A 27,446-nucleotide genomic window follows, 5' to 3' on the forward strand; every position below is an offset into this window, starting at 1 on the left:
TCTGGAGTCAGGAGGACCTGAGTTCAAATCAGGCCTCAGATACTTAACACTTACTAGCCATGTGATCTTGGGCAAATCACTTAACCCCAATTGCCCTGTCCTCCCCCCTCCAAAAAAAACCCTCAACAAAACAAAAAACAAAACAAAAAACCAAAGTGATTTCATGCCTCTTCTGAAGTTTCATCTTCTCAAAGATCCTGTGAGGTTGGCTGGCCATGGGTAATTATCCCCATTTTACAGATGAGGAAATTGAGGCCCAGAAAAATAAAATAAGATAGTGAGATTCCTGGTGACAAAGGAAATTCAGAGAAGAGGAAGATCAGCTGAGTAGGATCATGGAATTTAGAGGCTGATTGACACTTAGATTTTACAGAGGGACACAGATTTTATAGATGAAGAAACAGGTCCATAGAGGGGAAGGGATTTGCGTGATATCATGAGGCAGGTCTGAGGCAGAGATGGATTTGACCTCAGATCACTTAATATTAGGTCTAGGGCTAGAAGGACCTTAGATTTTATCTAGTCCAACCCTGCATTTTGTTATTGGTCTTTGGTGGTTTCAATCATGTCTGACTCTTTGTGAGTCCAAGATCACACAGTCAGTTTTGATTTTGATGAGATCTCCCATAGGGATGGAACACAAAGTCTAGTCTCCCAACTCTCAGGCCAGGGTTTTGGTACCCATTATCCTATATCGCATCCTGTTACCTCCTTCACTCTCATAGCTCATACTTAACACAAGAATCTACCTGGCTAAAGGGACATTGTCTCTTAAATGTGTAGGTAGGAGAAATGACTTCTTAGGTCCTTTGAGAGAGCAGGGTTTGATAGAGAGGAGAGGGAAAAAGTAGATAGACAGTGAGAGTCTGAAGGGGGAGTGGAAATAGGGAGAAATAACAGAATAGGGTAGGGGACTGGAAAGAGATGGTCTCTGCCTACACCACCCCCAGGTCAATCTATTAGAAAGCATTTGCTGAGTGCCTACTATGTGCCAGGTGCTGTGCTGGGGACTGGGGACAAAAATGAAAGCGGTTGTACTCAAGCTTACATTTGACTGGGAGAGACATGCCTGTGTAAGCATGTAGAAAATAAATGAAAGATAATTTCAAGGGAAAGCTTTTTTTTTAATCTTTTTGTAGGACAATTGAGGGTAAGCGACTTGCCCAAAGTCACACGGCTAGTAAGTGTGTCAAGCATCTGAGGTCAGATTTGAACTCAGGTCCTCCTGACTCCAGGGCAGGTGCTCTATTCACTGCACCACTGAGCAGCCCCTCAAGGGAAAGCTTTACCTCTAATCAGGAGAAGTCTTGTGTAGGAGGTCACACTTGAGGGAAGCTTTGGGGAAATTATGTTCTAAGAGTTAGCTGGGAGGGGGGAATGCACTGTAGGTATTCGGGAGAAGTCACAGAGATGGGGGAGGGAGTGTTTGGAGTAGGGCATGTGAGGAACAATAAGAAAACTGATTTGGCTGAATCATAGAATGGGTGGACCTGGCATCTTATTTCTGTTTGTTGACTACATTTGTTATATATCCTTAGTGACTGGGGTCTATTGAGTTAGGGCAGGCTGACCCCCAGGGTTATCTTAATAATAATAATAACAATGGTAACTGCTGATACACATACACACACACACACATAGATGGATGGATGGATGGATGGATAGTACTTGCAGGCTTTCAAAACACTTTATATAGATCATTTCCTCTAAAGCAGGAACTGTTTTGCTTCTTCTTTGTACCAGTCAGTTAGTCAACAAGCATTTAGTGTGTTGCCTTGTGCCAAATGCTGGGGATACAAAGAAATAAAAGACAGCCCCTGCCCTCAAGATGCTCATGGGGAGACAACACGCAGACAACTATGTACAAACAAGCTAAATAGAGGAAAATTGGAAATGATCTCAAAAGGAAGTCATGTGCATTGAATGGCTTTCTATAGAAGGATTTGAGAGGGACCTCAAGGACATCTGGGAAGCCAAGAGGCTTGGTGATTAAGAAATCACTGGACATTTAAGAGATCACAGAATCTGCAGCTTAGTCATGTGTCTAGAACATAGTAAATTTGCTTAATAAACGCTTGTTGGTGGATTTTAACGACGGTCTTATGGGGCAGGAGCTATAGGTATTATTACCCACATTTTGTAGATGAAGAAATGGGGGCTCAGAGATTTTAAGTGGCTTATCTATGGTCACACAGCTAGTTAAATGTTGTAGGTGGGATGTGAGCCCTAGTCTCTCCTGGCCCTTTTCACCCTGCCACCCTGCTTTCCTCTTGCCTAAACCCTCCTCTCCCTTGGGGGACCCCTTCTGAGATTGGATATTGACAATGGCGTTCTGCTGTTCCTGGGCTGACCTCCTCCCTGCCCCATGTTGGGAATGGGTAGTTTCACCTCTCAGTCAGTTGCAAAGCACCGTCCTTTGCAGAATCACTCCCTTTCTTCCTACTTTTCCCAAATAGCTGTGCATATCTTTTCCTGGAGCCATGGATGATCATCAGTGTCTCCTTTCAAAGGACTGATTACCCAGACCAGAGCATGTGTGATGTGATGGTCTACAGACTGGGTCCTCCTGTAAAGTGAATGAGCTGACATGAATGTCAATAAATGGCTTCCTATTTCCACCTGTCTACTTGGAAACCTCCTTTGGGCTACTGGACCATGTTTGTCCCCGGCTTTGCCGTGTGTGCGTCACAGGGCTCCAGGTTTGGTTCAGAGCCAAAGGCCCTTACTGTATAACATCATTTAACAGTATAAACACAATTGTCAATTTCCTCCCAGAACTTGATTGAAAAATTTTAATTTGCCTAGGCCAGGCTGGGAGGCAAAATGTTCCAGTCTTCCCTCTCTTCCTGTAATAGACAAATTAGCCCACATAAAAAGCTAAGGTTTAGAATAGTGCCACACCTTGCCTACCTCTCCCTTCCTAGTCAGCCATGGCCACTCTGTCGGGGAGACTGCCTAGGAGCAGAGGCAAAACAAAGGAGATAATGAAGGTGAGGCATTGAGGGGTGGAGATAATTTGTGAATTTAGGCTCCTGGAGCCTAGAGGAAAGGATTGAAGTTCCCCCAGAGAGGAGTCAGTTAATGAACTCCCATTAGGTGTCTCACACTGTGCTAAGCACTGGGTGAAAACAGAGTCCCTGCTCTCTCCAGGAGCTCTCAGACTGATGGGGGAAGCAACAGTCAAACAGCTATTTATAGACAAGGTGTATACAGGATAAAGAAGGAAGAAGGACAGGCAGCTTCAAGCTGAAGCTGGTTGGCCAGTTTTTAGGAATCATAAGACCCTAAATTTGAAGCTGCAAGAGACCTTTGAGGCTTAAGACTCAGTTCAGGCCCCACTTCTTTCAAGAGCCTTTCCTGACTGTGGATGGTTAATGTCATCCCCTGTAAGGTTACTTACCATCTACTATGTATTTATGTATGTTGCTTTCCCTTTAGAAGGTAAACTCTTTAAGGACAGGAGCTATCTTGGCATTTTCTCTCTTCCCTTTCTCCCCTCCAACCCTGACACTAGTAAATCATTAATAAATGCTTGTTGATTGATCTCTTAGGGCCGTAGATTTAGGGCTGGAAGAGACCTTGGAAGCCACCTAGCTCTTTTACCAGATAGAACAAACCAGACTCAGAGATGCCAAATACCTTGCCTAAAGTCACACAGGTTGGGATTCAAACCCAGGTTCTGTGATTCTCAATTCAGCCCTCTTTCCATAGCTGCTTGAACTCCCCCCACCCCAATACAGTCCCCCCAACCCCACCCCTATTGGAGCTGTCCAAAGGTGAGTGAGTGAATAATTCCCCATTTCCTGGAGGTCTTTTGTTGGAGTTGTGACAGAATGGATCCCTTTTTTGGCATATGCTAGGCACTGTTGGTCTCACTTTCCCTTCCAACTCTAGGACTCCATCTGTTGAATTTTTTGATTTAGAGCAGAAATCCTTAACTTTTTTATGTGTCATGGGTTCCACCCTAACTCCCACCCCCATATTATTGGCAGCCTGGTGAAGTCTAGGGACCCTTTGAAAAATAATTTTAAATGCACAAAATAAAATACATCAGATTAAAAAGAAATCGATTATATTGAAATACAACCATCAGAATATATATTATTTAAAGTTCACAGACCCTTAGTTAAATTAAGTACACAGGATTTAAAGGAACCAAAACAGGTCTGTGAAGGAGGTGGGAAGCCCCAGGCTCAGTGGTTGAGGGTGATAACCCTTGACCCTCCACTCCCACCCCATCTCTCCCCTGTTAGATCCTTTGCCTTTGTGATTCCTTTGTAAAAGTCTAGGGAGGAAGGAGTCCTGGGGCCTCTGTGGGGATACAGTAAAAAGGATCTGGGGATGCTGGCTGTGCACCTGGGGTTGGTGGAAAAACAGCCCATTGTTTTGTTTCTACAATTGCATTTCTCCCCAGAGCTGAGTTAATGATCGCTTCCTGACCTTCTACTTTTCAAAGCCCTTTCAACATTCCTCCTTTCATTCCATCCTTTCAAGCATCCTGGGAGGAGAAAAGGGCAGGGGAATTATCACTCCCAGTTTATTGAGGGCCATAATAGGAATGAGCTTGCCTGTGGTAATCAGCAGCAGGGGCCCAGGTCTCCTGCCTCCCAATATAGTACTCTTTTCACAGCATCTCCTAAATTCTCTAGAAAGCACACCCTGAGGGGCATCGTTCTAGAATGAATAGGGCACTGGACCTGGCAACAGATAGACCCTGGTTCAGCTCCACACTTAGCTGTGTGACCATCTCTGAGCTTCAGTCAAATAAAGGTACATTTAATATCAACCTCAATTCAATTCAACACACTTTGTAGGTACTACATCCAACGTACTGGAAATACAATAACAAAAATGAACCAGCTCCTGCCTTTAAGGGCTTACCTTCTTTTGGAGGAGACCACATAGACACATATACAAATATACAAGAGTATAGAGTAAAAAGAAATCTAAGGTAATGTGGGGGGAGGCAGGAAATCTGCACCTGGGGAAAACTGGAAGAGTCACATATAGGACATGGCACCTGAGTTGTGTTCTGCAGGAAGCTAGGTATTCTATGAGGTGGAGGAGAAAAGGGGAAGCATTCCACAAAGGTGTGGAACTGGGAGGAGGAATACTAGGTGAGGAAGCTAGGTGCTTATCTAATCTACCCATGTATCCAGACTATTTTTTTTTTGGAGGGAGGAAGGCAGGGCAGTTGGGGTAAAGTGACTCCAGGGCCAGTGCTCTATTCACTGCACCACCTAGTCGCCCCTTTCCAGAATATTTTACGGAGAACTCACACAAGGCAAGCACTCACATGGAGGTCGGAAGAAGCAATACAGGGATGCTCTCAAGGTCTCTGAAGAATTTTGGAATCAATTGCATGACATGGGAGACTCTGGCAAAGGACTGGCCAGCATGGCATGCCTGCATCAAAGAAGGCTCTGTGCTCTATGAGCAAAGCAGAATTGCAGTAACTCAAAATAATTGTGAAATGTGAAAATTTAGAGTTACCTTCACTCCAAATATTCATGTGGACTATTTGTGCCTCACCTGTGGTAGAGCCTTTAGAGCTCATATTGGTCTGATCAACCACAGTTAGACACACGGTACCTTGACTTCAATGTAGTAATATCACTTTGATTTTCTTTAAGAATGAAGACCTATCGGGGAGGCCAGGTGGCTCAGCGAGTAAGAGCACCGGCCTCAGTGTTGGGATGACCTGGGGATCAAATCTGGGCTCAGATACTTAGCACCACACCCAGAAATAACTGGCTGTGTAACCTTGAGCAAGTTACTTAACCCCAATTTCTTAAAAAAAAAAGAATGAAGACCTATCTATTTATCTATCTCCACCTATTCATATCTATCATTCTATTCATCTCTCTCTCTCTGATTTATCTATCTATTCATCATCCATCTCTGTCTCTAATCTATCTAACCATCCATCCATCCATCCATCCATCCATCCATCCATCCATCCATCCATCCATCCATCCATCCATCCATCTATTTATCTACATGGTCAGATCTTGTGTTTTGGGAAAATCATTTTGACAGATATGTCTACTGAAGTGGAAAGAGACGAGATAGAACAAATCTTAGGCTATTATAATAGTACAGGAAAGAAGTGATGAGGCCTGAACTGGTTTGGTGATCCTGTGAAGTAGCGAGAAGGAGACAGTTGGGAGAGATGTTCCAGAGGTAGAAATAGCACAACAATCCATTTGGCAACTGATTGGCTATGTGGGGTAAGAGAGAATGAGGAGTTGAAGACAACACCAAGGTTTCAAACCTGGAAGACTGGAAGGCTGGAGATGCCCTTGATAGATATAGGGAAGTTTAGAAGAAGGATGGGTTTGACAGGAGAGTGTTTTTTGTGAAAGGGAATAATATAATACAAGACTGAAAAGGTAGATGGGAGTTAGGTTTTGGAGGCCTGCCAATACAAAACTAAGGATTTCATTCCTGATATATGTGTAAAGTGATTTGCAGCACTTCAGAACATCTTACTCCAACACCTAATGCATCTGTCATATCATCAATATGGATGTTTCCTCCAGGGTAGAGAGCATTACCTGCCCAGTTTGGGGGGCTTTTGTCCATGTCCTCCATGAATCAACCTCAAGGGGCCTACTCAATGTGTTGGGGATGAGGAGTGGAGTTAACCCTGGTATATAAATGGATATTATTGAGGTAATTCCTGTTAAAGTAGACTAGATGCCCTCTGAGGCCCCTTCTAGGTCTGAACTTCTACAGATGTTTTGATGAGAAAATAAGAGGGTAGAGTTAAACATCACTTGAAGGTTTTGAGGTTGGATGACTGGGAAGATGGTGGCTCTATAACAGACAGAGAAAGTGGGGGACCAATAAGTTTAGGGACAAAAATAGGTGAGCTCTGTTTTGGACATGCCAAATTTGAGTGGTTGATGGGCAGCTGGAAATATGGAATGAGCTGAGAAGAGGCATCAAGGATAGAGATTTGGTAATCATTTGCTTAGAGGTGATCATCAAAACCGTGAGCAGGTGAGTACACTGAGAGAAAAGAGAGAGAGAAAGGAAGGGAAAGGAGAAGAGAAGGGGAAAGGACCAAGGATAGAACCTGTTTTTAAGGGGTATGGGAGAGGGATGAAGAGTCATCAAAGGGAACAGAGGAGAGCCATGAAAATACAGTGTAAGTGGCACTTGTGGAAAGAGAGGTGGATTTGGAATCAGAGGATTTAAGTTTTAATTCCAGCCCTATTGCTTGCCATTTGTGTAACCTTGGACAAATTACTTAACCTCTCTGATCTTCAGTATCTTCATCTGTAAAATAAGGTAGAGGTAGACTAGATAACCTGTAGGGTACCTTCCAGCTTTAAACCTATGATCCTAGATATAAGAAGGGTACTTGAAGCCAAAGAAGGAGAAGGTATCATGAAGGAAGTGATGGTTCACAGTATCAAATGATGCAAATAGGTCAGGGAGGGTGATCTAAAAAGTCATTAGACTGATAATGACTTTGGAGGTAGCAATTTCTGTCAACTGTTCAATGAACTCCAGTGGTTCCCTTTTACCTCTAGAAGCAGATACAGATGCCTCTGTATATGCATTAAGAGCCATTTACAGCCTTCTTCCAACCTACCTCTTCTGGCTTATTATGGTTCCTTCTCCATGAGCTCTTTGGTCTAGCCAAATGGTTTTCTTTTTCATGACTTTGTACAAGCCATCCTCCATGCTTAGAATGCATTCTGTCTTCACCTTAGCCTCTTAGAATGCTTACTTTCCCGTGAAGCTCAACTCAAATGCTAACTTCTATAAGAGGTCTTTCCTGATCCCTGCTGGTTACTTGTATTTTACCCAACCAATTGCCTTGTATTTATTACTAACATCATTTGTTAGTCATCTCTCAGCCTGTTATTTAAGTAATTCCCATATTTAGTCTCCTGAGCAGTAGGATCATTTAGGGATATATTTGTATATCTCTTATTAATAAAATTTTAATGTATTTCCCAATCAACTAGGTTCTGAGTCTCCACCCCAGCTGATGAAATATTATTTAATGATATAGAGAAATCTCCTCCCCCAATAATAGTTTGTCACCTCTACCCATTAAAATACTCAGTCTCCTATGATTAAGCAAATATTAAAGTTACTGAATAAGTAATTTATTAAAAATGAAATCAACAATGCTGTTTGTTCTCTGTTTCAAAGAGGACCAATGACATCATGGGTGATGTTTTTACTTGCTTGTGAGTTGGCTTCAAGTGAGGGAGAGTTGCACAAAGTTGTCAGCCTCACTCTTTTTCCAGAGTCATCAAAGTCCAGTGGCAAGACAAAAGTCAAGATGACCAACAACAGTGGCAGGATGCTATGGATGACCTTGGCTACTTTGATGTCTGCCCAAGCTCTAAGGGCTCTACAGCTTCTGCTTTAGCCACCTTCGTGGCTGTTGGAACAAATTGCTCTTGGGGGGTAATTCTTCACTTGCTTAGAGTAGACATTCCCTTAACTCACTGATGGGTTTGAAGCTAAGCCAGGTACCCTCAACCTGGCTTAGCTCATCTGCCTAGATGGTTTTACTGGGGTGGGGCTGCTATGCACCTTGTAGTTTCTTGGAACCACAGGTCAGAGTTGGGTGAAAGGTAAACCCAGAGATAGACAAGCAGCCCTGTAAGAGGCTCAAGAAGCCCTCACGCCAGAGGTACTGATTCCTTTCAGAATACCTCCATACACTCTGGAATCAATAATAAAACATCTATAGCTAATTATCTGCAAAATTTTAGCTATGAGAAAGATTACAGCCACAGTTACCTCAAACTCTTATTGTAGCTACAGATGCCTTCTCATTTTCTGAGACCACAATCCCACAACATTTAGTTGGTTCAGAATAATAAAGAAAGTCTCTTTACAACACTCCTCTTCATTTTCTTCAAAAGATATGCCTTATAATAGTATCATAGGGAAAGAAGATCCCATTGTTCTCTCTCTCGTTTCCAGCTTCTACTTGTCATGACTGGAAAAGTGTCTCCAGCTTCTCATAAGCTATTACTCTCAACAGCTTCTCCAAAATGACAGTTTAAAGCTTCTGTTTCCACAACATTCCATTTGGCTTTTAAAGCTACAGTAACAGTAAGTATAGCCTCTGTAGGACAGAATTTTGAAACAGGTGTTTCACATATATTTTGTATAATTTTATATATGTACATGTGGTCTTTCCTTATAGAAAATAATCTTCCTGAGGGTTGGGACTTTTGTTTTGATCTTTGGATTCTTAGCACCTAGTCCAGTTCCTGGCACATAAATGTATGTTGATTGACTGTAGAATGGTGGGGGCAGAAGCCAGATTGCAAGAGAACAATGACTGGATAGTAGTAGTGAATCTAGATGACTGTAGAAGTGGAAGAGAGAAATGGGGATAACTTCTTGTGGAGGTAGAAGGGCCGAAGGATGTTTATTTTAGTAAGATAAGTGAGTTCTGTGGCATGTTTGTTTTCAGGCTCAGAAAAAGAGCCAGTAATAATGAAAAAAGAAAAGAAGAGAAAAGAAAACAATTCCTATTTATATGTTGCTTTAAGATTTACAAAGCAGAACCGTACTTCCTCTCTTTGTTAGAGTGGTGGAGGACAATGGGTACAGAACATTGCGTTTACTCTCAGACTTGTTTGGGACCATTTGACCAACTAATCTGCTTTCCCCCTTTTTAATTCTCTATTATAGGGGGTGCTTTTTGGCATTGGGAAGAGAGAGAAATCCATAAGGAAATGAACATGATGTAAAAATAAATGATATTAATACAGATTATAAAAAGGATTTACAGAGCATATTCCACATAGCAACTCTTGGAGAGAGGGAGTGTCATTTCTCTTATCCTCATTTTACAGGTGATGAAACTGAGGCTTACAGAGGGAAAGTTACTTGCTTCAGTGATAGACCTGGAACCCTGTGAGACCAGATGTAGGGCTCTTTCTCTAACCTGGGTCCTTCCTAGCCTGTGGGCTGAGGAACTTAAGTTCTCTTGGAATCATTGCAGTGAGTTATCCTCATCTCATTAAATGACTCAGAATAATAAATAAGCAGACATGCCTTCTGCGGATTGAATAAATAGAACATTGCTTGAGGAAGTCACGCAAACTTGCAGCCTGTGTCCACTACAAACTCATGTTTTCTTGTCTTAGCTGGGTCCTTGCTGCTGGGGCCCCAGAGCGGGCCTTTGACTCTTCATTCGTTCATTGCCTGTGATGTTGTTTTGCTGGTTTTTCCACACCTTCCCTTTAAGCCTCCTACGTTATTATGCTGTCCTCTACATACCAACACAAGACCTTGCCTCTTTGCTTTTTGGAGAAAACAGCCCATCTGTTGGGAGTTTCCTCTTCTCTCTTACTCTACAATTCCAAAATCCACCTACATTTTCACTCTGTCTCCTTATTTACTCCAGTCTCCGAGAAAGTGGGGGCCCTACACCTGACCAAAATCAAACCCTCTAAATGATCCTTTTCATCTCATCCACTCCCCTCCTCAGGGACTTTAATCCTTCAAACTTTCCGTCTTTCAGCTTCAATTTCTTCCTACCTACTGGCTCCTTCCAACACACATACCCAACTCCTCCCAATCCTTAAAAATCAAACCAAAAGACCAACAAAAACAAAGACCCTTTGCTAAACTCAGTCATCCCCTCAAACAATTGTCCTCTATCTTCTTTCCCTTTCACTGCCAAACTATTAGTCCAAACTTTTCACCTGGTCTGGTGACACTGACAGACCCCTTCTCAGAATAATGTTTTTGAATGCATAAAATAAAATACATAGGATGACAAAGGAAACCAATTATATTGAAATTCGATTTAAAAAAAGTATTAAAAATTTTTTTTGGGGGGGTGCGGCTAGGTCTTGCACACCTCGCAGTGAATAGAGCACCAGCCCTGGAGTCAGGAGGACCTGAGTTCAAATCCGACCTCAGACACAACACAAAAAACTAGCTGTGTGACTTTGGGCAAGTCACTTAACCCCAACTGCCCTCCAAAAAGAAAAAAACAAAACAAATTTTTTTTTTTTAATATTTTTAAGCAATCGGGGTTAAGTAACTTGCTCAAGGTTACACGGCCAGGTGTTTCTGGGTGGGTGCTAAGTGTCTGAGCCCGGGATTCGATCTCCAGGTCTTCTCAACACTGGAGCCGGTGCTCTTACTTGCTGTGCTACCTGGCCGCCACAAAACAAATTTTTTTAAAAGAAAGTTCATGGACCCCAGATTAAGAACTCCTGTCCTAGAGACAATTATCTACCCAAATTGCTTTCCTATCCTCATTACCCTCTCATATTTTAACACCTTGTTATCTGGCTTCTAAGTCCTCAGTATTATAAGAACTATAGTTACCAAAATTAGCTGACATATCCAGGGCCTTTTCTCAGTTCTCGTTCAGTCTCAGCAGCTTTTGATTCTGACACCCCTCACCCTCACTTCTCCAATATTTTTCCTAACTTGGCTTCCGTGGCACAGCTCTTTCCTTCTCCTCTAACTTATCTGATTGCTCCTTCCCACTCTTTTTCTGACTCATCCTTATCTCATTACCTCTTTGTTATGGGTATCTGCTAAAGCATTTTCCAATTTTCCCCAAATCCCTGGGTTCAGTTATCATCTTGGTGCAAGTGACTTTCCAATCTATTTATTCAGCTTCGATCTCTGTTCTGACCAGGTAGCCCCAAATCATCAGTTTTCCAGAAGCCATATCTACTTAGGTATACCTTTGGCAAATGGAACTCATTATCTTTTCCCCAATCTTTAATTTTTATTACTTCTGGTAAGGTCAATAGTATCTTTCCAGTCCTTTAGGTTTATAAGGTCAGTCTTCCTTCACTCCTTTCCCTCACCCAAGTCAAGGTGAGTCAACTCAACAAGCATTTCTTGTGTTTACTATGTGCAAGGCACTGTGCTAAGTGCTAAAGATACAAAGAAAGGCAAAAATAGTGTTCAAGGGGCTCACAGTCTAATAGAAGAGATAAAATTCAAAAAACGAAGTATGTTAGTTTGTATGCATATATGTATACTGATATATCATATATATATACATATATACATCTATGTGTGTATCTATATATATGTGTATATACATATATATATATATGCATATACACACCACACATGTGTACGTTTTGAGGTTTAAGGCTTAGGGGTGTGCAAGACCCCAAAATACCAACACTCTGGGTCCTGCTGAATGAATTCGACTCAAGTCTTCTCTCAACCAAAGTAAAATAAAGTTTATTAGAGATTCTCCATAATGGGTAGGTAGACTCTTAAGGAGCCTAAATATCTGTGATGCTTGTGTTGACAAGCGGGCCAGAATAATCTGACACAGACTGGGTCTGCACTAGATTGAATTCTCAGCAACCTCATGGAGTCAGGATGCATTTTAAAGATGGTGGGAGGGTTCTAGGGGTGGTCTAGAGGAGGAGTTTGGGGAGGGTCTTGAGGAAGAATCAAGTGAGGTCACACTCCAGTAATGAGAGTAAGAGTGGGAAATAGCTGAAGGCTACCTGGAGATGACAGACAATGGAGGGCTAGGTTAGTTTAAGGGTAACAGATTTGGGTGTAGATATTTTGATAGGATCAAGGGTGGGAAGTAGATGGACAATGGAGGTCCAGGCTAGTAAGAGTAAGAGATTTGGGCCTAGCAATAATGAAAGACTTATGGCCTCAGACAAATGCCTCATCTAGTGGGAATATTCAATCAGAGTTCAAGGGGTTTCCCAGAGCCTGTACCCGATCATTTGTATGTGTATGGGTGTATGCATATGTGTATGTATATATACATATATACATGTTGTATATCTCTATCTATGATCTATATCTATATTTATCTATCTATGAAATTTGGGGTAGTCTTAGAGAGAAAGCACTAAGATTAAAAAGAACCTAGACTACACTGTATGTCAGCCATATTGATTAGAAGGGAAAAAAAGAACAAAGTAAAAAGGACACAGCAGAGAACAAAAGAAAGCTTACAAAGAAGCAAAGAAAAGATGGATGGCTCTGAACATGTGTAGTATTTATTAGAGAGGAATTTATTGCTGTGTATTTTGAATCCTCTCTTACATTCTGCTGTGCACATGACAATGCTTTTTTCTTTTCTTATTTTGTATCTAAATTTATTATATATTTCTTTTTCTTTTCTTACTGTGTATTTAAGTTTAAAATAAATTAATAAAAAAATTAAAAGGAGCCAGAAAGATTTCTTGCTTTAACTAACTTCTCTCTTTATGCCAAAGGCACCACCATTCTTCTAGTCTCCCAGGTTCATACCTGACATTAAACTTGACTCCTTCCTCTTCCTCATCCCCCATATCCAATTAGCTGCTAAATCTTGCTGTTTTTGTCTCCACAACATTCCTCAAATCCTATCCCTTCTTTCCATTCCCACAGCTCCACTGTCTTAGTTTGGTCCCTCATCACCTCTAACCTGGTTTATTTCAATAGACTCCTGATGGGTCTCAGGGAGACTTGGAGGAACCCAAGAAAGCCAGGAGACAGAGATGAGGAGGGAGAACTCCAGATATGGGGGATGGCCAGCGAAAATTTGGAGGATGGATTGGAGAGATGGAGTATCTTGTTGGAGAAATGGGAAGGAGAACAGTTGTTAGGTTGTAGGGCATGTGGAGGTGATTACTGTGTTAGAAGGCTGGAAAGGTAGGAGGAGACCCTATGTGAAGAGCTTTAAACACCAAACAGGATTTTATATTTCTTCCTGATGGTAATAGAGAGACATGGGAGTTTATTGAGTGGGGCAGGAGGACACCCCCACATTCAGTCCATTGCCAGGTCTTCTTGAACTACTGCCTCATCACCTTCCCCTTTTCTACCTGCTTATAGCTAACACCTTAAGTTTCAGCCCTCATCACTTTTCACCTGGAGTACATTATAAAGGATAGGGACTAAAGGTTTATGATTTCATTGATATGGGAGACATTTTTGGGAGATGAAAGCCTGTTGGCAGCCTCCCCTTCAACATATTCTTATAGAAATGCCTAGAACACTTTGAGGTTAAGTGACTTGGTCACACATCCAGTATATGTCAGAGGTCAGACTTGAACCCAGACCTTCCTGGCTCTAAAGTCAAGTCTCTACCCACTATGCAATGTTGCCTCTTTATAGTATATTGATGTAGCTTCCTAATTAACCTCTGTCTTTCCATTTTCTCTCTTCTGTGGTCTACTCTCCACACAACCATCATAATAATCTTCCCAGAGCTGGGTCTTCCCAGGTCACTTTCCTACTCAAAAACCTCCCATGGTTCCCTGTTGTCTCCAGAATAAAATGTAAAGGACTCAGCCTGGCATTTAAGGTTCTTAACCTGGTGACATCTCCAGGTTCATTTCCTTCACATTTTTGACGTTCCAGCACTGTGGGAGACTAGTCCATGTCTTGATCTGAACCTGCTATTTCTTGCCTTCGTACACTGGCACAGAATTCAAAGAATGTGTACTTCTTCCTTATCTCTGCCTTTCTTAATCCTCATCCTTCTACAGAGCTCAGGCCAGGTGCCATCTTTTCCAAGCAGCCTTCCCTCTCTAATCCCTACAATTGCCAGGGCTTTTCTCCTCTTCAGTTTTCAGGCATTGACTTAACTATGTATGTGTCTATCCTAACTGCCACTAAGCCAGTTCCTGAGGCCACTAACTATTCAGTCTTTTGTCCTTGGACTCCCAACATCTAGCATGGTGCCTCCCACATTGTAGGTGTATAATGAATGCTTCTTAAATCAAATTGAGCTGAAGGCAGGAAACCCTCTTTTTTCAGAAGCTCTCTTGATGAATAATTTACAAATCCATTACAAATATTCTGAGTTGATGGCAGCTTTTTGTCATTATTAATTTTTTCAGTCTACTAGTAATTACTAATAGATGCTGATATTGACCCAAAGTTTATAAAGTCTTTTCCATTCATTATATTATTAGAGCCTCAAAATAACCCATCGAGGGAGATAGATATTACAAGCATTGTTATCCTCTTATAAATGAGGAAACTTAGACTCTGCAGTTAATTGGCTTTCCCAGTGTCACATGTCCCTAGACAAGTCACTTAACCCAATTTGCCTCAGTTTTCTCATCTGTAAAATGGCAAACAAAAAAGAAATGGAAAATCACTCTAGTATCCTTGCCAAGAAAACCCCAAATGGGTTGACCAAGAGTTGGACAGGACTGAATAACAATACTTAAATAGGCTGGGACCTATGCAGTCACCATTCAAGTGTGAGAGAGAAAAGAAGGTGGCAATGATGATCAATGGAGCAGTGTCACAGGGGAGACAGGAAGGGATTACATAGAGATAGGATATAAGTGGAGAATTTAGCTTCTGTAAAGAACAGGCATCCCTCATCCACTGATTCTGGAGCAAAAGAGGTAGCACTAGAAAGGACACAGATAGATTTTAAGAACCAGAGTGGGAGCAGTGGAGAATGTCCAATGATGGTCTTAATAATTTTCAGGAAAAATGGAACCAAAATTATCTTCTGAAAGGTAGAGGGGAAGCTGTGGAGTTGGGAGACTGAGGACAGGAGAGGAGAATGGTTGGAACATGGGCATGGAATCCTTGTTACTCCCACCCCTTGGCTCGGCCCCTCAGATTGTAGGTCCCTTGACCCTTGACATCTAGCCTTAGGGCCCTATGAACTTTCATGCCAGGATTTGGGGCACATTGCACCCTACATTCCTAGGCTTTGAGACTCTGTGATCTATCACAATTTAGCCTGGGATCTTCCTGACCTCTCCCTTCTGGGTCTGATACTCTTTGAAGCCTACACCTATAATTGAGCCCCTTTGATCTCTTATACCCCTGCCTGGGGTCCCTGTGATCCTTTACACCTGAGTTTTAGGCACCTTTGACCTCCCCCAGCTTGAATCCAATATCACCAACATCACTACTGGACGTTTCAAACTAGATGTCCTGGAAACATCTCAAACTCAACATAGCCAAAACTGAATTCATGATTTCTCTCCCTTATGCTTTTCTTTCTTTCAAACTTCCCTATTTCTGTAGAGAGTACCGCCATCCTTCCAGATTTGTAATTTTGGCACTATCCTTGATTCCTCACTCTTTCCAAATCTTGCCATTGATGCCTTCATGACATCCATTCATATGATCATCTTAGTTCAGGATCTTGTCACCTCTCACCTACAGCCTCATTGGTTTTACATCCTATGCAGTTACCAAAGTGATTTTTCTTAAGTATGGATCTGAGTATGTCACTCCCCTACTCAATTGACTCTAGTCTAGTGTCTTCCTAGTGCTCTAGAATCAAATATAAATCCCCAGGATCAAATATAAATTCAATTTTTAAAGCCCTTCATAACCTTCTGCCAACCTATCTTTCAGTCCTATTGGATAACATTCCCTTCCTATACTCTGTGTTTCAGTGAAACTGGCCTCTCTGTTTCTCACACAGGATACTCCATTTCCCTTCTCCATGCCTGGAATGCCCTTCCTCCTCACCTACATCTCATAGAATTTCTGTCTTCCTTTAAAGCCCCACCTTTTACATGATGCCCCCAACTATGAGGGTCCTTCCCTCACAAACTACCATGTTTTCAACTGCTTTGTGTTTATTCTCTTTATAGTCATTGTTTTAAAAAATATATAACATTTTATATTTTTCTCCAATTACATGCTAAAACAATTTTTTAATACTTTTTAAAAAAGTTTGAGTTCTATGTTCTATCCTTTCCTCCCTCTCCTCCCCTTTCCCTGAGGCAGTAAGCAATCAGATATAGGTTATACATGTGCAATCATGTAAAATATTTCCATATTAGTCATTTTGTACAAGTAGTCTCAAATAAAAGAAAAAGAACGAAAGACAGAAAGAATGTGGAAAATAGCATGCTTCAGTCTGTATTCAAACAATGTCAGTTCTTTCCTTGGAGGCAGATATTAAACTTCATCATGAGTCCTTTGGAATTGTCTTAGATTATTATATTGCTGAGAATAACTATGCTGTCACAATTCTTCATCCTACAGTATGACTGTTACTGTGTACAATGTTCTCCTGCTTCTGTTCACTTCACTATGCATCAATTCATGTAAGTCTTTCCAGGTTTTTCTGAACTCCTCTTGCTACTTATTTCTTACAGCACAATAGTATTCCATTATAATCATACACCACAAATTTGTTCAGCCATTCCCCGATTGAAGGCTTCCCTTCAATCTCTGATTCTTAGCCACACCAAAAAGATCTGCTATAAATATTTTTGTCCATATAGGTCCTTCCTTGCCTGCCCCCTCCTCCCCTTTTTGATATCTTTGGAGATATAGACTTAGCCAAATGTATCTTTATCTGTACTTGTTGTCTTCCCCATTAGAACATAAGCCCCATGTGAGAAGGATTGTTTTATTCTTTGTGCTTACAGCCCTCACACATGGCACAGTGCCTGGTATTTCATAGGTGCTTAATAAATGTGTGTTGATTGATTGGCCAACAGCCGATCTTATATTTTATCTTGCCCTGTTCTCAGACACTTTTTTAAATCAGCTGCTCACATTTTCAAACCTACTTTTATTGTCTGAAGCTCCCACCTCTGATGGACTATACCAGTAAAAATACCATCTGTATCTCTAAACCAGGGGTTCTAAACCCATGTGTATGTGTACATGTATATGTATGTATACACACATGTACAACACATATTTATATATATACACACACCTATATACATATATCTTGAACCCTTTTGGCAATCTGGTGAAACTTATGGATTCCTTCTTAATCATGCTTTTAAATCTGTAAAATAAAGTACATAGGAAATCAACTGTATTGAAATACAGTTATCAAAATAGAAAACCCACCACTACCACCAATTTCCTGGACCCCAGATTTAGAGATCTTGCCCTCAGAGCTGCAGTTTTCTATCTGGGATTTCTAATCCCTAGCAAGGCTCCAGACTTCCTTTTGACAATATGATTTGTCCCTGAATTAATTACCAGGAAGGGCAGTTGGTCTTTCATTGTGATGAGTTCTCTATTACATCTTCGATACACACTTGCCACATGAAGAGAGCAAATCTCTTTGTTGTTCCTGTTGAGGGTTGCCTTGGTGTCTCTTTAGCAGGGAATTAAAAAACCACCACACTTCTCTCTTCTTCCTCTTGTCTGTTACTAGACGAGCTATTCTCTGATAGTGTTTATGCCTGGATGTGAAGGGTAAGAGGGATCACATCACAGGATCAGCATTAGGGCAGCTACGAGGCATAGTGTGTAACTATTTCACTTTTAGCCGTTATTTTATTTGAGTTATATGGCACTGACTTCTGAATTTCACATTCCTCAGTTATATTGTGATGACCTTATAGTGCATTTTTATACAGTACTAAACATTTTGAACTTTGGTTAAAACTTGTCATGCTAAACAGTTAGAAGGTTTGGACTCCATTGTGATAAGACTTTCCCTACCTCTCTTTGACTTTCTTAAACATAAAGCAAACTTCACAAAAATCTAAGTTGCATTTAGTGCTTTAAAATTGTACTTACTCTTTGTATTTTTTTCATTCAATAAAGAACTTATGAACTAAAAAAAAAAAAGCACTGGACTTGAGTCAGGAAGACCAGAGTTCAAATCCTGTCTCTGTGACCCCAGGACAAACCATTTAATTTGTCACAGCTTCAGTTTCCCCACCTGTAAATTATGGATAATAATAGTACCTACCTTTCAGGGTTATTGTGAGGTTCAAATGAGAAAATGGATGTAAAGTGATTTGAAAGCTTTTAAGTTATGTCAATACTACCTCTACCATCATCATATCATCATCATCATCTGGAACACAAGAAGCTTACTCCTGTATAACCCTGGGCAAGTCACTTAACCCCCATTTGCCTCATTATCCCCATCTATAAAATGGGGATAACAATAGCACATACCTCCCAGGGTTGTTGTGAGGGTCAAAAGTGATAACAATTGTAAAGTGCTTAGCACAGCACCTGGCACATAGTAGGTGCTATATAAATGTTAACTATCATTATTATTATTCTCAATTATGGGAAAATCCTCATATCTTTCTACATAGGTCCAAATATTTAATAACCTTTCATAACAGGTGGAAAGAGTGCTAGATATGAAGTCACATCACCTGTGTTCAAATCCCACCTGTGTCACTTACTACCTTGGGTACTAGACATCTCTGGGCCTCAGTTTCCTCCTCTGTATAATCAGGAGGTTGGACTAGATAACCTTCAAGGTTCCTTCAGTCCCCAAATCTATGATCTCTCTCTTCTCTGGGTCAAGCTCTTCTGCTCTCCTGAAAGAGGTTAATCATTCCACTTGGTCTCTTTGGATCCTTTCCCTTCACTGTTTTCTCTTTGAAGCATTTTTTTTTCAATATTACAGGAAATATTTTATTTTCCCTAATAACAAAAGGCTACTAGAGAGAGATTCCTCCAGCTCATTCACCATCTCCGATAGCAGGCAGAAAGACTTGTACCTCAGACATACCTATTAATTGTCATTGGCAACAGCAAACACAGTCTTTCCCCAATTCCCCTCCCACTTCTGACTGACTGTAAACAAGGTCTTCAGTTTCCTGTAGTTCTTGTGAATAGCTCAGTCAGCCAGTTCTGAAGGTAAACTGCTTGTCTCACACACTTGTTGACCTTGTTGGAGACTCAGTTGCTGGGGTCTCCAGAAAGAAGCTTTGTTCATCCACAAATAAATAGATCCTACCTCCCTAACTAGTTTATGGTGAGGAGAGAGCCTTGCAAAACTCACAGTACTATGTGAATGAGAATCATTAGTGATATTTATATATGGCCAGTTTTTCTCTGACTGGTGACAATCAGATTCTTGGCAGAATCCTAATGCAGACCAAAGCAGCCCTCCACTTCTGTCTGTCAGAGGGTCTCCAGCAGAAATCCATCTATCAGCCACTTAACTTACATGTTTTCCTACTTCTTATCCTCTTTTTCCATTTATAAGGTTTCAGATACCCCCTATCTTGCCACTTCTCTGTCTTATTTTTCTCTATTCAGGTCTTCATATCTTGGCCCCTCTGATTTCTCACTCCTACAAATGTTATAATGTCTCATTATTTCATCTAGGGCTCCACTGAAAATTTTTCCCATTGAATCTTAGCAATTGCAGCTACGATGTGTCTGATGCTTTATGACTGGGTCTGGGGTTATCTGGGATACTTCATATCTGAGCATCCTACTACTCGCCATGCCTCTCTAACCTGACTCTTTCTTGATCAAGGTGTGCTTTCCTATCTTTTGCCTCCAATTCTTACCAGTCCTTAGTCATTGAATGACTGTTGCCTCAGACAAACTGAAACCTGGGAAAGACCTTAATTGATAACCCCATTGCATCCTGGGCCATCACCCTTCATCTTGACTCCAGTGACTTTGGAGGAGAGAATGAGGCTGATGACTTTGCTCAACTCTGCGTCGCTTAAATTCACTTCACTTGAAAGTGAAGATACTACCTTCATGTTGTCATTGGTCCAGGGAGATCTGGTCTTGGAATCCTGTGGCCCCTCATGCCTAGGCCAGGGTCCTCTCTAGGGTGGGGGGAACCTTCACATTTTGAAGGAGATGTGGGTTCTAGTTCTAATTTTGCTGCTAATTTTCTATATGACTTTATATAAATCCCTTACCTTTTATGGATCTCATTTGTCTCATATGCAAAATGAAGGGATTGGATTAGATGGACTGTGAGCTCTGACAGTCTTTCAGGCTGTTGTCTTGCCTGTCTCCTCTCCAGGAGCCATACAATGGCCACAATCAGTTGGGCCCTCTAGTTTCTTCCTCCTCCTCTTCCTCTTCCTCCTCTTTTTCCCTGTCACAGCTTGTACTGGGACTATCCTCTTCATGTTCCTGCCCAAGCTCCCTCTCTGCAAAGCCCTTCTTGTTGTCTCGGCTCCGATGGTGAATCCTCCCTGCTTACTGGGGAGCTAGGGGCTGAATTCCAGCCCACTTCTAGCTTTGCTTCTCCAGGTATGTCTCACCTCTTCTAGGGAGTGGCAGAAAGGTGGTGGTAGCTAGATCCTTTAAGTTCTGTGACCACAGTTATGTGTGTCCTCCCTGAGTATCTGTCCTCTGTCAATGGAATGTCAGAAGATGCCCCTAGGGCAGGGGTGTGCTGGTAAAATGCTTAACAATCAGTTACCCTGGTGAAAAATGTACAGTGAGACAATTGTAAGTTTGATCTACATTATTAACATTTTCTTCATCCTTTTTAAAAATCTAGACAATCAACAGAATAATAAATCAAGACCTGATTTGTGGCAATTATCAATTTCCAAGGTGTAAATACTCACACTGAAAATTTAATAATCAGCTTGACTCTCTGGTCTGTAAAAGCTGGATTCTGCACACTCCCACATGGATAATTGGGGTTTATATTAGACATGCTAATCTTTCCACCCCTCTGTCCCACCATGACCTTGGGGCCCTGCCTGAATAAAGTGCTGGGCCTAGAGTCAGGAGAACTCATCTTCCTGAGTTCAAATCTGACCTCAGACACTAGCTGTGTGACAATGGGCAAGTCACTTAACCTTGTTTGTCTCAGTTTCCTCATCTGTAAAAATGAGCGGGAGGAGGAAATGGCAAACCACTCCAGTATATCTGCCAAAAAAATCCCAAATGGGGTCATGAAGAGTCAGACACCACTGAAACCGCTGAGTAACAATAACAAACCTTTAATAACTTCTTAGAAATGTATCTCATGCATCTGAACTCTTGACTGTGTGTACATTTCTAGTCTGTAAATCTTGGAGTCATAAATTCCCAAGTTTTCTGCTATATAAAGGCAAATATACTCTCCTCTCGACAAACTCCTCTCATTTTTTTCCACATGGATAGCCACCATTCCCCACAGAATCCATATAGCCTTTGATTATACCTACCTGAAACTCAAGTCATTTAAATCTTCTAATTTACAGAGGAGTAGCTATATGCTTCAGTAAAGAGTACATGCCCAGAGTTCTGTAGACCCAAGAAATGATAAGTACAGACCGAGAGAAAAAAAAATGCTCTTTTCATATAATATATAGCCTACTTATCTGTGTTTACATTCTCCTACTAGAATGAGCTCCATGAGTGACTGCCAAATGCTATTGTTATATCTTCCTTATCATTTAAAAAAATTGTTTTTATCAATATTTTCTGTTCCTTGTATTGCCACAATTTTCCCAATAATTCCTCCCCCTCCCCCTCCCAGAGAGTCATCCCATGTGACAGAATAGTAGTTTTTAGAGAGGAAGAAAAATAAGCATAACCTTTTGATATACTGACAAATTCTACAAACCCCTGCCATGTGTAACTCTCACGGACCTCCCACCTCCATGAAGGGGAGAGTTAGGAGGGTTCTCTCAAAGTCCTTCATTCGAATCATGTTGGATCTTTATAATTTTGTTACATTCATTTTTGACTTCTTGGTGTATCATAGTTCTTTCCATTTATGATATTGTAGTTACTGTATATATTGTTTTCTTGGTTCTGGTGACCATCCTCTACATTGATTCAAATAGTTATTGTTTCTCTGTGTTCACTACCTGCATCATTTCTTATAGCACAATAATATTCTATGTACCACATTTTGTTTAGCCATTCCCCAATAGATTGCCATCTGTTTTGCTTCCAATTTTTAGCTCTAAAAAGTTTTATTGATATGTTTTGTTTTCACGTTACAGATATTTACAGATCACGCCCACTCCATGAGAGAGAGGTCTTTTGCAACTAAAACAATTAAGTGAAACTAACAGTGTCAGAGCCAAGTACAGTCCTGCATGAACCGCCAGGGTGCAGACCCGGGGTGGCCTTCACCAGCTGGAGCAGATGTCAGGAGAGTGAATCACCAGTAGCTGTGATGGTTTCTAGACTTTTCAACCCATCAATGCCAAAGGGAAAGTAAAAGGTCAATGGAGAACTCTGTCGGAACTGGGTGACAGAAGAGCGTGGTCCAGCCCCTGCCCCTCGGCCAAGAGGTGGCAGAGGCACTGTGGCTGCAGCTGCTGCTGCATGGCTGCCTCCAGAGCTCCTGGCCTGCAGATGGTAGGGGGCCAAGCCACCATTCAGAGGGTAATCCCTCTTGCTTTGACCTGTTTGGATCTGGGTCACAGTCTTGGGTGTTTGTCCTGGGGTGTCTGGCCCAGAGCTTGTGGTGGCTGTAGAGAGGGTGCCCTCCTGATAGCTCTGGTAGCTGCAAAAATCCCAGCAATTTGGGACATAGCTCTCTCCATTCTGGAAGCAGAGTTCTACCATGGCAAAGAGCTCAAAAGACAAGTAATTGGAGGGTAAGATGAACAAGCAGAGAAAGCACAAACAGATCATAGAATCCTTTTTTTGGGGACAAAAAGGATCAAAACATGGAACCAGAAGAAATCAGCAAAGTCAAAACTCCTGCATCAAAAGCTTCAAGAAAAATATGAATTCATTACAGGCCATGGAGGAGCTCAAGAAGGATTTTGAAAATCAAGAGAAGTGGAGGAAATATTGGAAAGAGAAATGAGAATGATGCAAGAAAATCAGGAAAAGTGAGTCACAGCCTGCTAAAGGAGATCCCAAAAAATACTGAAGAAAATAACACCTTAAAAAATGGACTAACTCAAATGGCAAAAGAGGTTCAAAAAGCCAACAAGGAGAAGAATGTCTTAAAAAACCAAATTGATCAGATGGAAAAGGAATTTCAAAGACTTACTGAAGAGAGTAATTCCTTCAAAATTAGATTGGAGCAAATGGAAGCTAATGATTTTATGAGAAATCAAGATACTATAAAACAGATCCAAACAAATGAAAAAATAGAAGGCAATGTGAAATATCTCATTGGAAAAACCACTGATATGGAAAATAGATCCAGGAGAGATCATTTAAAAATTATTAGACTACCTGAAAGCCATGATCAAAAAAAGAGCCTAGAAATCATCCTTCAAGAAATTCTCAAGGAAAATTGCCCTGATATTCTAGAACCAGAGGGCAAAATAGAAATTAAAAGAATTTACCAATCACCTCTTGAAAAAGATGCCAAAAAGAAAACTCCCGGGAAACTAACAATGTCATCTGAAAGTGTCTGCACCATTCTACATCTGTAGCACCCCCTATTTATATATTAAATTTTTTTTATTAAAAAATGAACAGAATTCTATTTTCTCTCCTTCCCTACCCCCTCTTCCCTAATGGGAAAAGAAAAAAAGAAAAACAAATTGCTTGCAGCAAACAAATATGCATAGTCCAGCAAAACACATTCTCTCACTGGGTAGATACAAAGAGGGTAGATACAATAGAGGATATCCCAAAAGTCTTAGTGCCATATTAAGCTATTAGAGCTAAGACCTTTGGGATACCCTGCATGTCTCATTCTGGACCCCAGTTCTGTCATTTCTCTGTCAGAAGATGCAGAGAGCATATTCCTTTGGATTCACAGATGGGTACTGTATTGATCATAGTTCCTACAGCTTTCAAAGTTGTTTGTCTTTATGGTATTGCTATTTTTGTAGAAATTGTTCTGCTCACTTAAGAAATCATTTTGAATGAATGACTGGAGTGAGAGAACTAACAAATGAATCAGAGAATCTGAAAACATCAGGGCTGAGGGTGGCTGCTACATTTTAAGGATGCCTATAAAAGTCCACTTCTCTCTGGGTCAACACATTTAGGTAAGACCACTCCCACCCTAGTGCTCTTTCTGCCTTCTGGGATCTGGGTAATTTGGAAGGGGACAGGAATAGACTACTAGGTTTGAAATGATGAATTCTTGGTAACCAAAAGTCTCATCTTGAGGGAACTTTCTCTGATTTTTAAGAAGATGGATGGGATAAACTTTAATTGTGTAATCTGTAATCATTAAACTTATATGCAGAGGGAGAGATCTATTTATAGGGGTATGAGTGAAGTAAGCACCACAGACCTTCTAAGATCAGGGCTTTTTTTCAGTCCCTGCATTCATTGACTTTCAGTAAACCTTCCTATAATCCCCTATTTAATATGGAAAAAAGTAAATTCTAGAGTTTACCATATGTATCTACATAAGAAATAAAACACAGAGACTAGTTTTCATAGAGAAAACTTTATGCAGTACAAAACACTTTTTAGTGCCATAAAGTTGCTATATGTTTAGCATAACCTGCCCCTGCCCTCACTTTTCTAGTCTTCTTATACTTATTCCCATGTACTTTTGGATCCAGTGACACTGGTATCTTTGGCATTCTTCAAAACAAGACACTCTATCTCCAGACCCTGGGTATTTTCACTAGCTGTCCCCCATTCTTGGAATTCTCTCCTTCTTCATCTCTGCCCCGGATTCCTTCAAGTCCCAGCTAAACTGTACCTTCTACAGGAAGCTGTTCCTGATCCCCCTGAATTCCAATGCCTTCCCTCTGTTGATTATCTTGAATTTATCCCATCTATATCTTGTTTGTACATAATTGTTTGCATGCCATTTCCCCTCTCCCCCATTAGACTGTGAGCTTCTTGAGAAGAGGGACCGTCTTTTGCCTTTCTTTGTAGCCCCAGTTCTTGGCACAGTGCCAGGCACATACTGGACACCAGAAATGTTTATTAACTACCAGAACACAGTCACCCATGAGACCCTTGATTTTGTTTCTCATCAAGCCACTGCTTTACTCTTGTTTTTGAAAAAGAAGTTTACATAACCTGTTTAACCTCTCATTTGTTTTAGATTTGATTGAGAACAGGACTGAGAATTCTGATTCATAGAGATTCACAGCAGTATTACAAATGGAATTAATACTTCATTTAGTAAGAATGGGATATGCTATTGACTGGAAATCAATTTGGAGTTTGGGGTTAATTTAGAGGTCAATTAGTGCACCAGTCCCTGGGATGTTCTTAATGATTTTTTTTCTATCTCACTCTGAAAAAAGGTTTTGCATCCAAACCTCATTTCTTTTATTTCAGTCACATGAAATTCATCCTTCACCTGCTTCATTTTGAATGTTTGAGATGAGCTATGATATTGTTCTCTGTCTTCTTCCCTACATCTACCTCTCTTTCACCTTCATGCTACACATTTTATTCATAAATAATACTATTTTTAGAATGTTTCAAAAGGAATATTCAATAGCTTCTGTGCTGCCTCTGAGGGCACACAGCTCTTAGTTTGGGGACACTTGTTCTAGGTCATCAGAAAGATTTCTGATTGGCTGAGAAGGATTTTGCTTCCTGTTAGATCCATAGTGGCATCCAACAAATACAGTGGTGTCCAACTCAGAGAGATATGTGAGCCACCCTGCTGGCTATAAAGAACTTAGAAAACCACACATTTACATTATTTATCTTCCATTGCATTTTTATTTTGTTAACCATTTCCCAATTACATTTTAATCCAATTTGGGCCAGGCTTCATGGGATACCTCTGCTGTAGAAGGTGGAATTTTAGCTGCAACTTGAAGGAAACCAGGAAAACCAAAGAACAGTCCAGGCATGGGGGACAGCCAGTGAAAAAGCAGAGTTGGGAGATGGAGTACCTTGTGTGAGAAATAGCACGGAAGCCAGAGTCATTGGGTCACAGAATATGTGGGGGAGAATAATAGAAAGAAAACTAGAAAAGTAGGGGAGGGGACAGTTATATGAACCTGGCCTCAGACACTTACTGTCTGTGTGACCCAGGGCAAGTCACTTAACCTCTGTTTAAAGCCTCAGTTTCCTCATCTATAAAATGGAGATAAAAAAAAGCATCTTCCTCCTAGGGCTGTTGTGAGAATCTAATGAGATCATGAATTGTAAAGCACTTAGCACAGTGACCGGTACATACAATATACTATACATGTCATAGTGCTAAATAAAAGTGAGCTATTATTATTATTATGTAAACCAAATGAGATTTTATATTTTATCTTGAAGGTGATAGGGAGCCACTGGAGTATTGAGTGAGGGGGGATGACATGGTCAGACATGGCTGAATGGAGGATGCACTGGAGTCGTGGTGTGGGGGCAAACATACAGACCAGCAGGCTATTGCAACAATCTAGGCACGAGGTGATGAGGAAATGCACCAGGGTGGAGGCAGTCTCAGAGGAGAGAAGGGAGCGGATAGCAGACAGTTTCCATCCATATAGCCCTTCAGATTTGCAGCGTACTTTATAGGCATTATTTAATTTGATTTTCATACAGCCCTGTGGGAGTGGTACTATTTTCCCATTTCACAGATAAGGAGATGCTTAAATAAGTCAAGTGATTGCCCATGTCACATAGCTGGGAAATGCTGGAGGCTGGATTCCAATGGTGGGGTCTTCTGATTTCAAGATGTGCTTCCTGTAGGACATCACACCACAGTATGTCTTTTTAAATGCCGCCCGTTATCACATTATTATGATTAGGATTATTAGTATTATGGCTGCCAGGCCATCTTGTCGACTCAGATCTTTATCTCACAAACTACTGTTTGGGTCATCTTCCTATTTCCCACTTTTGGGGACAGTTGATTATTTGAAGCCATAACAGATTTTACATTTAACATTATTGAATTTCCTTCTATTATATTCAGTCCATTGTCCTCTCTA

This window comes from Petaurus breviceps, unplaced genomic scaffold (assembly GCF_028583685.1).
Source record: "Petaurus breviceps papuanus isolate PSGF00001 unplaced genomic scaffold, PetGlider_PUasm1.0 90760, whole genome shotgun sequence".
NCBI classification, from domain to species: domain Eukaryota; kingdom Metazoa; phylum Chordata; class Mammalia; order Diprotodontia; family Petauridae; genus Petaurus; species Petaurus breviceps.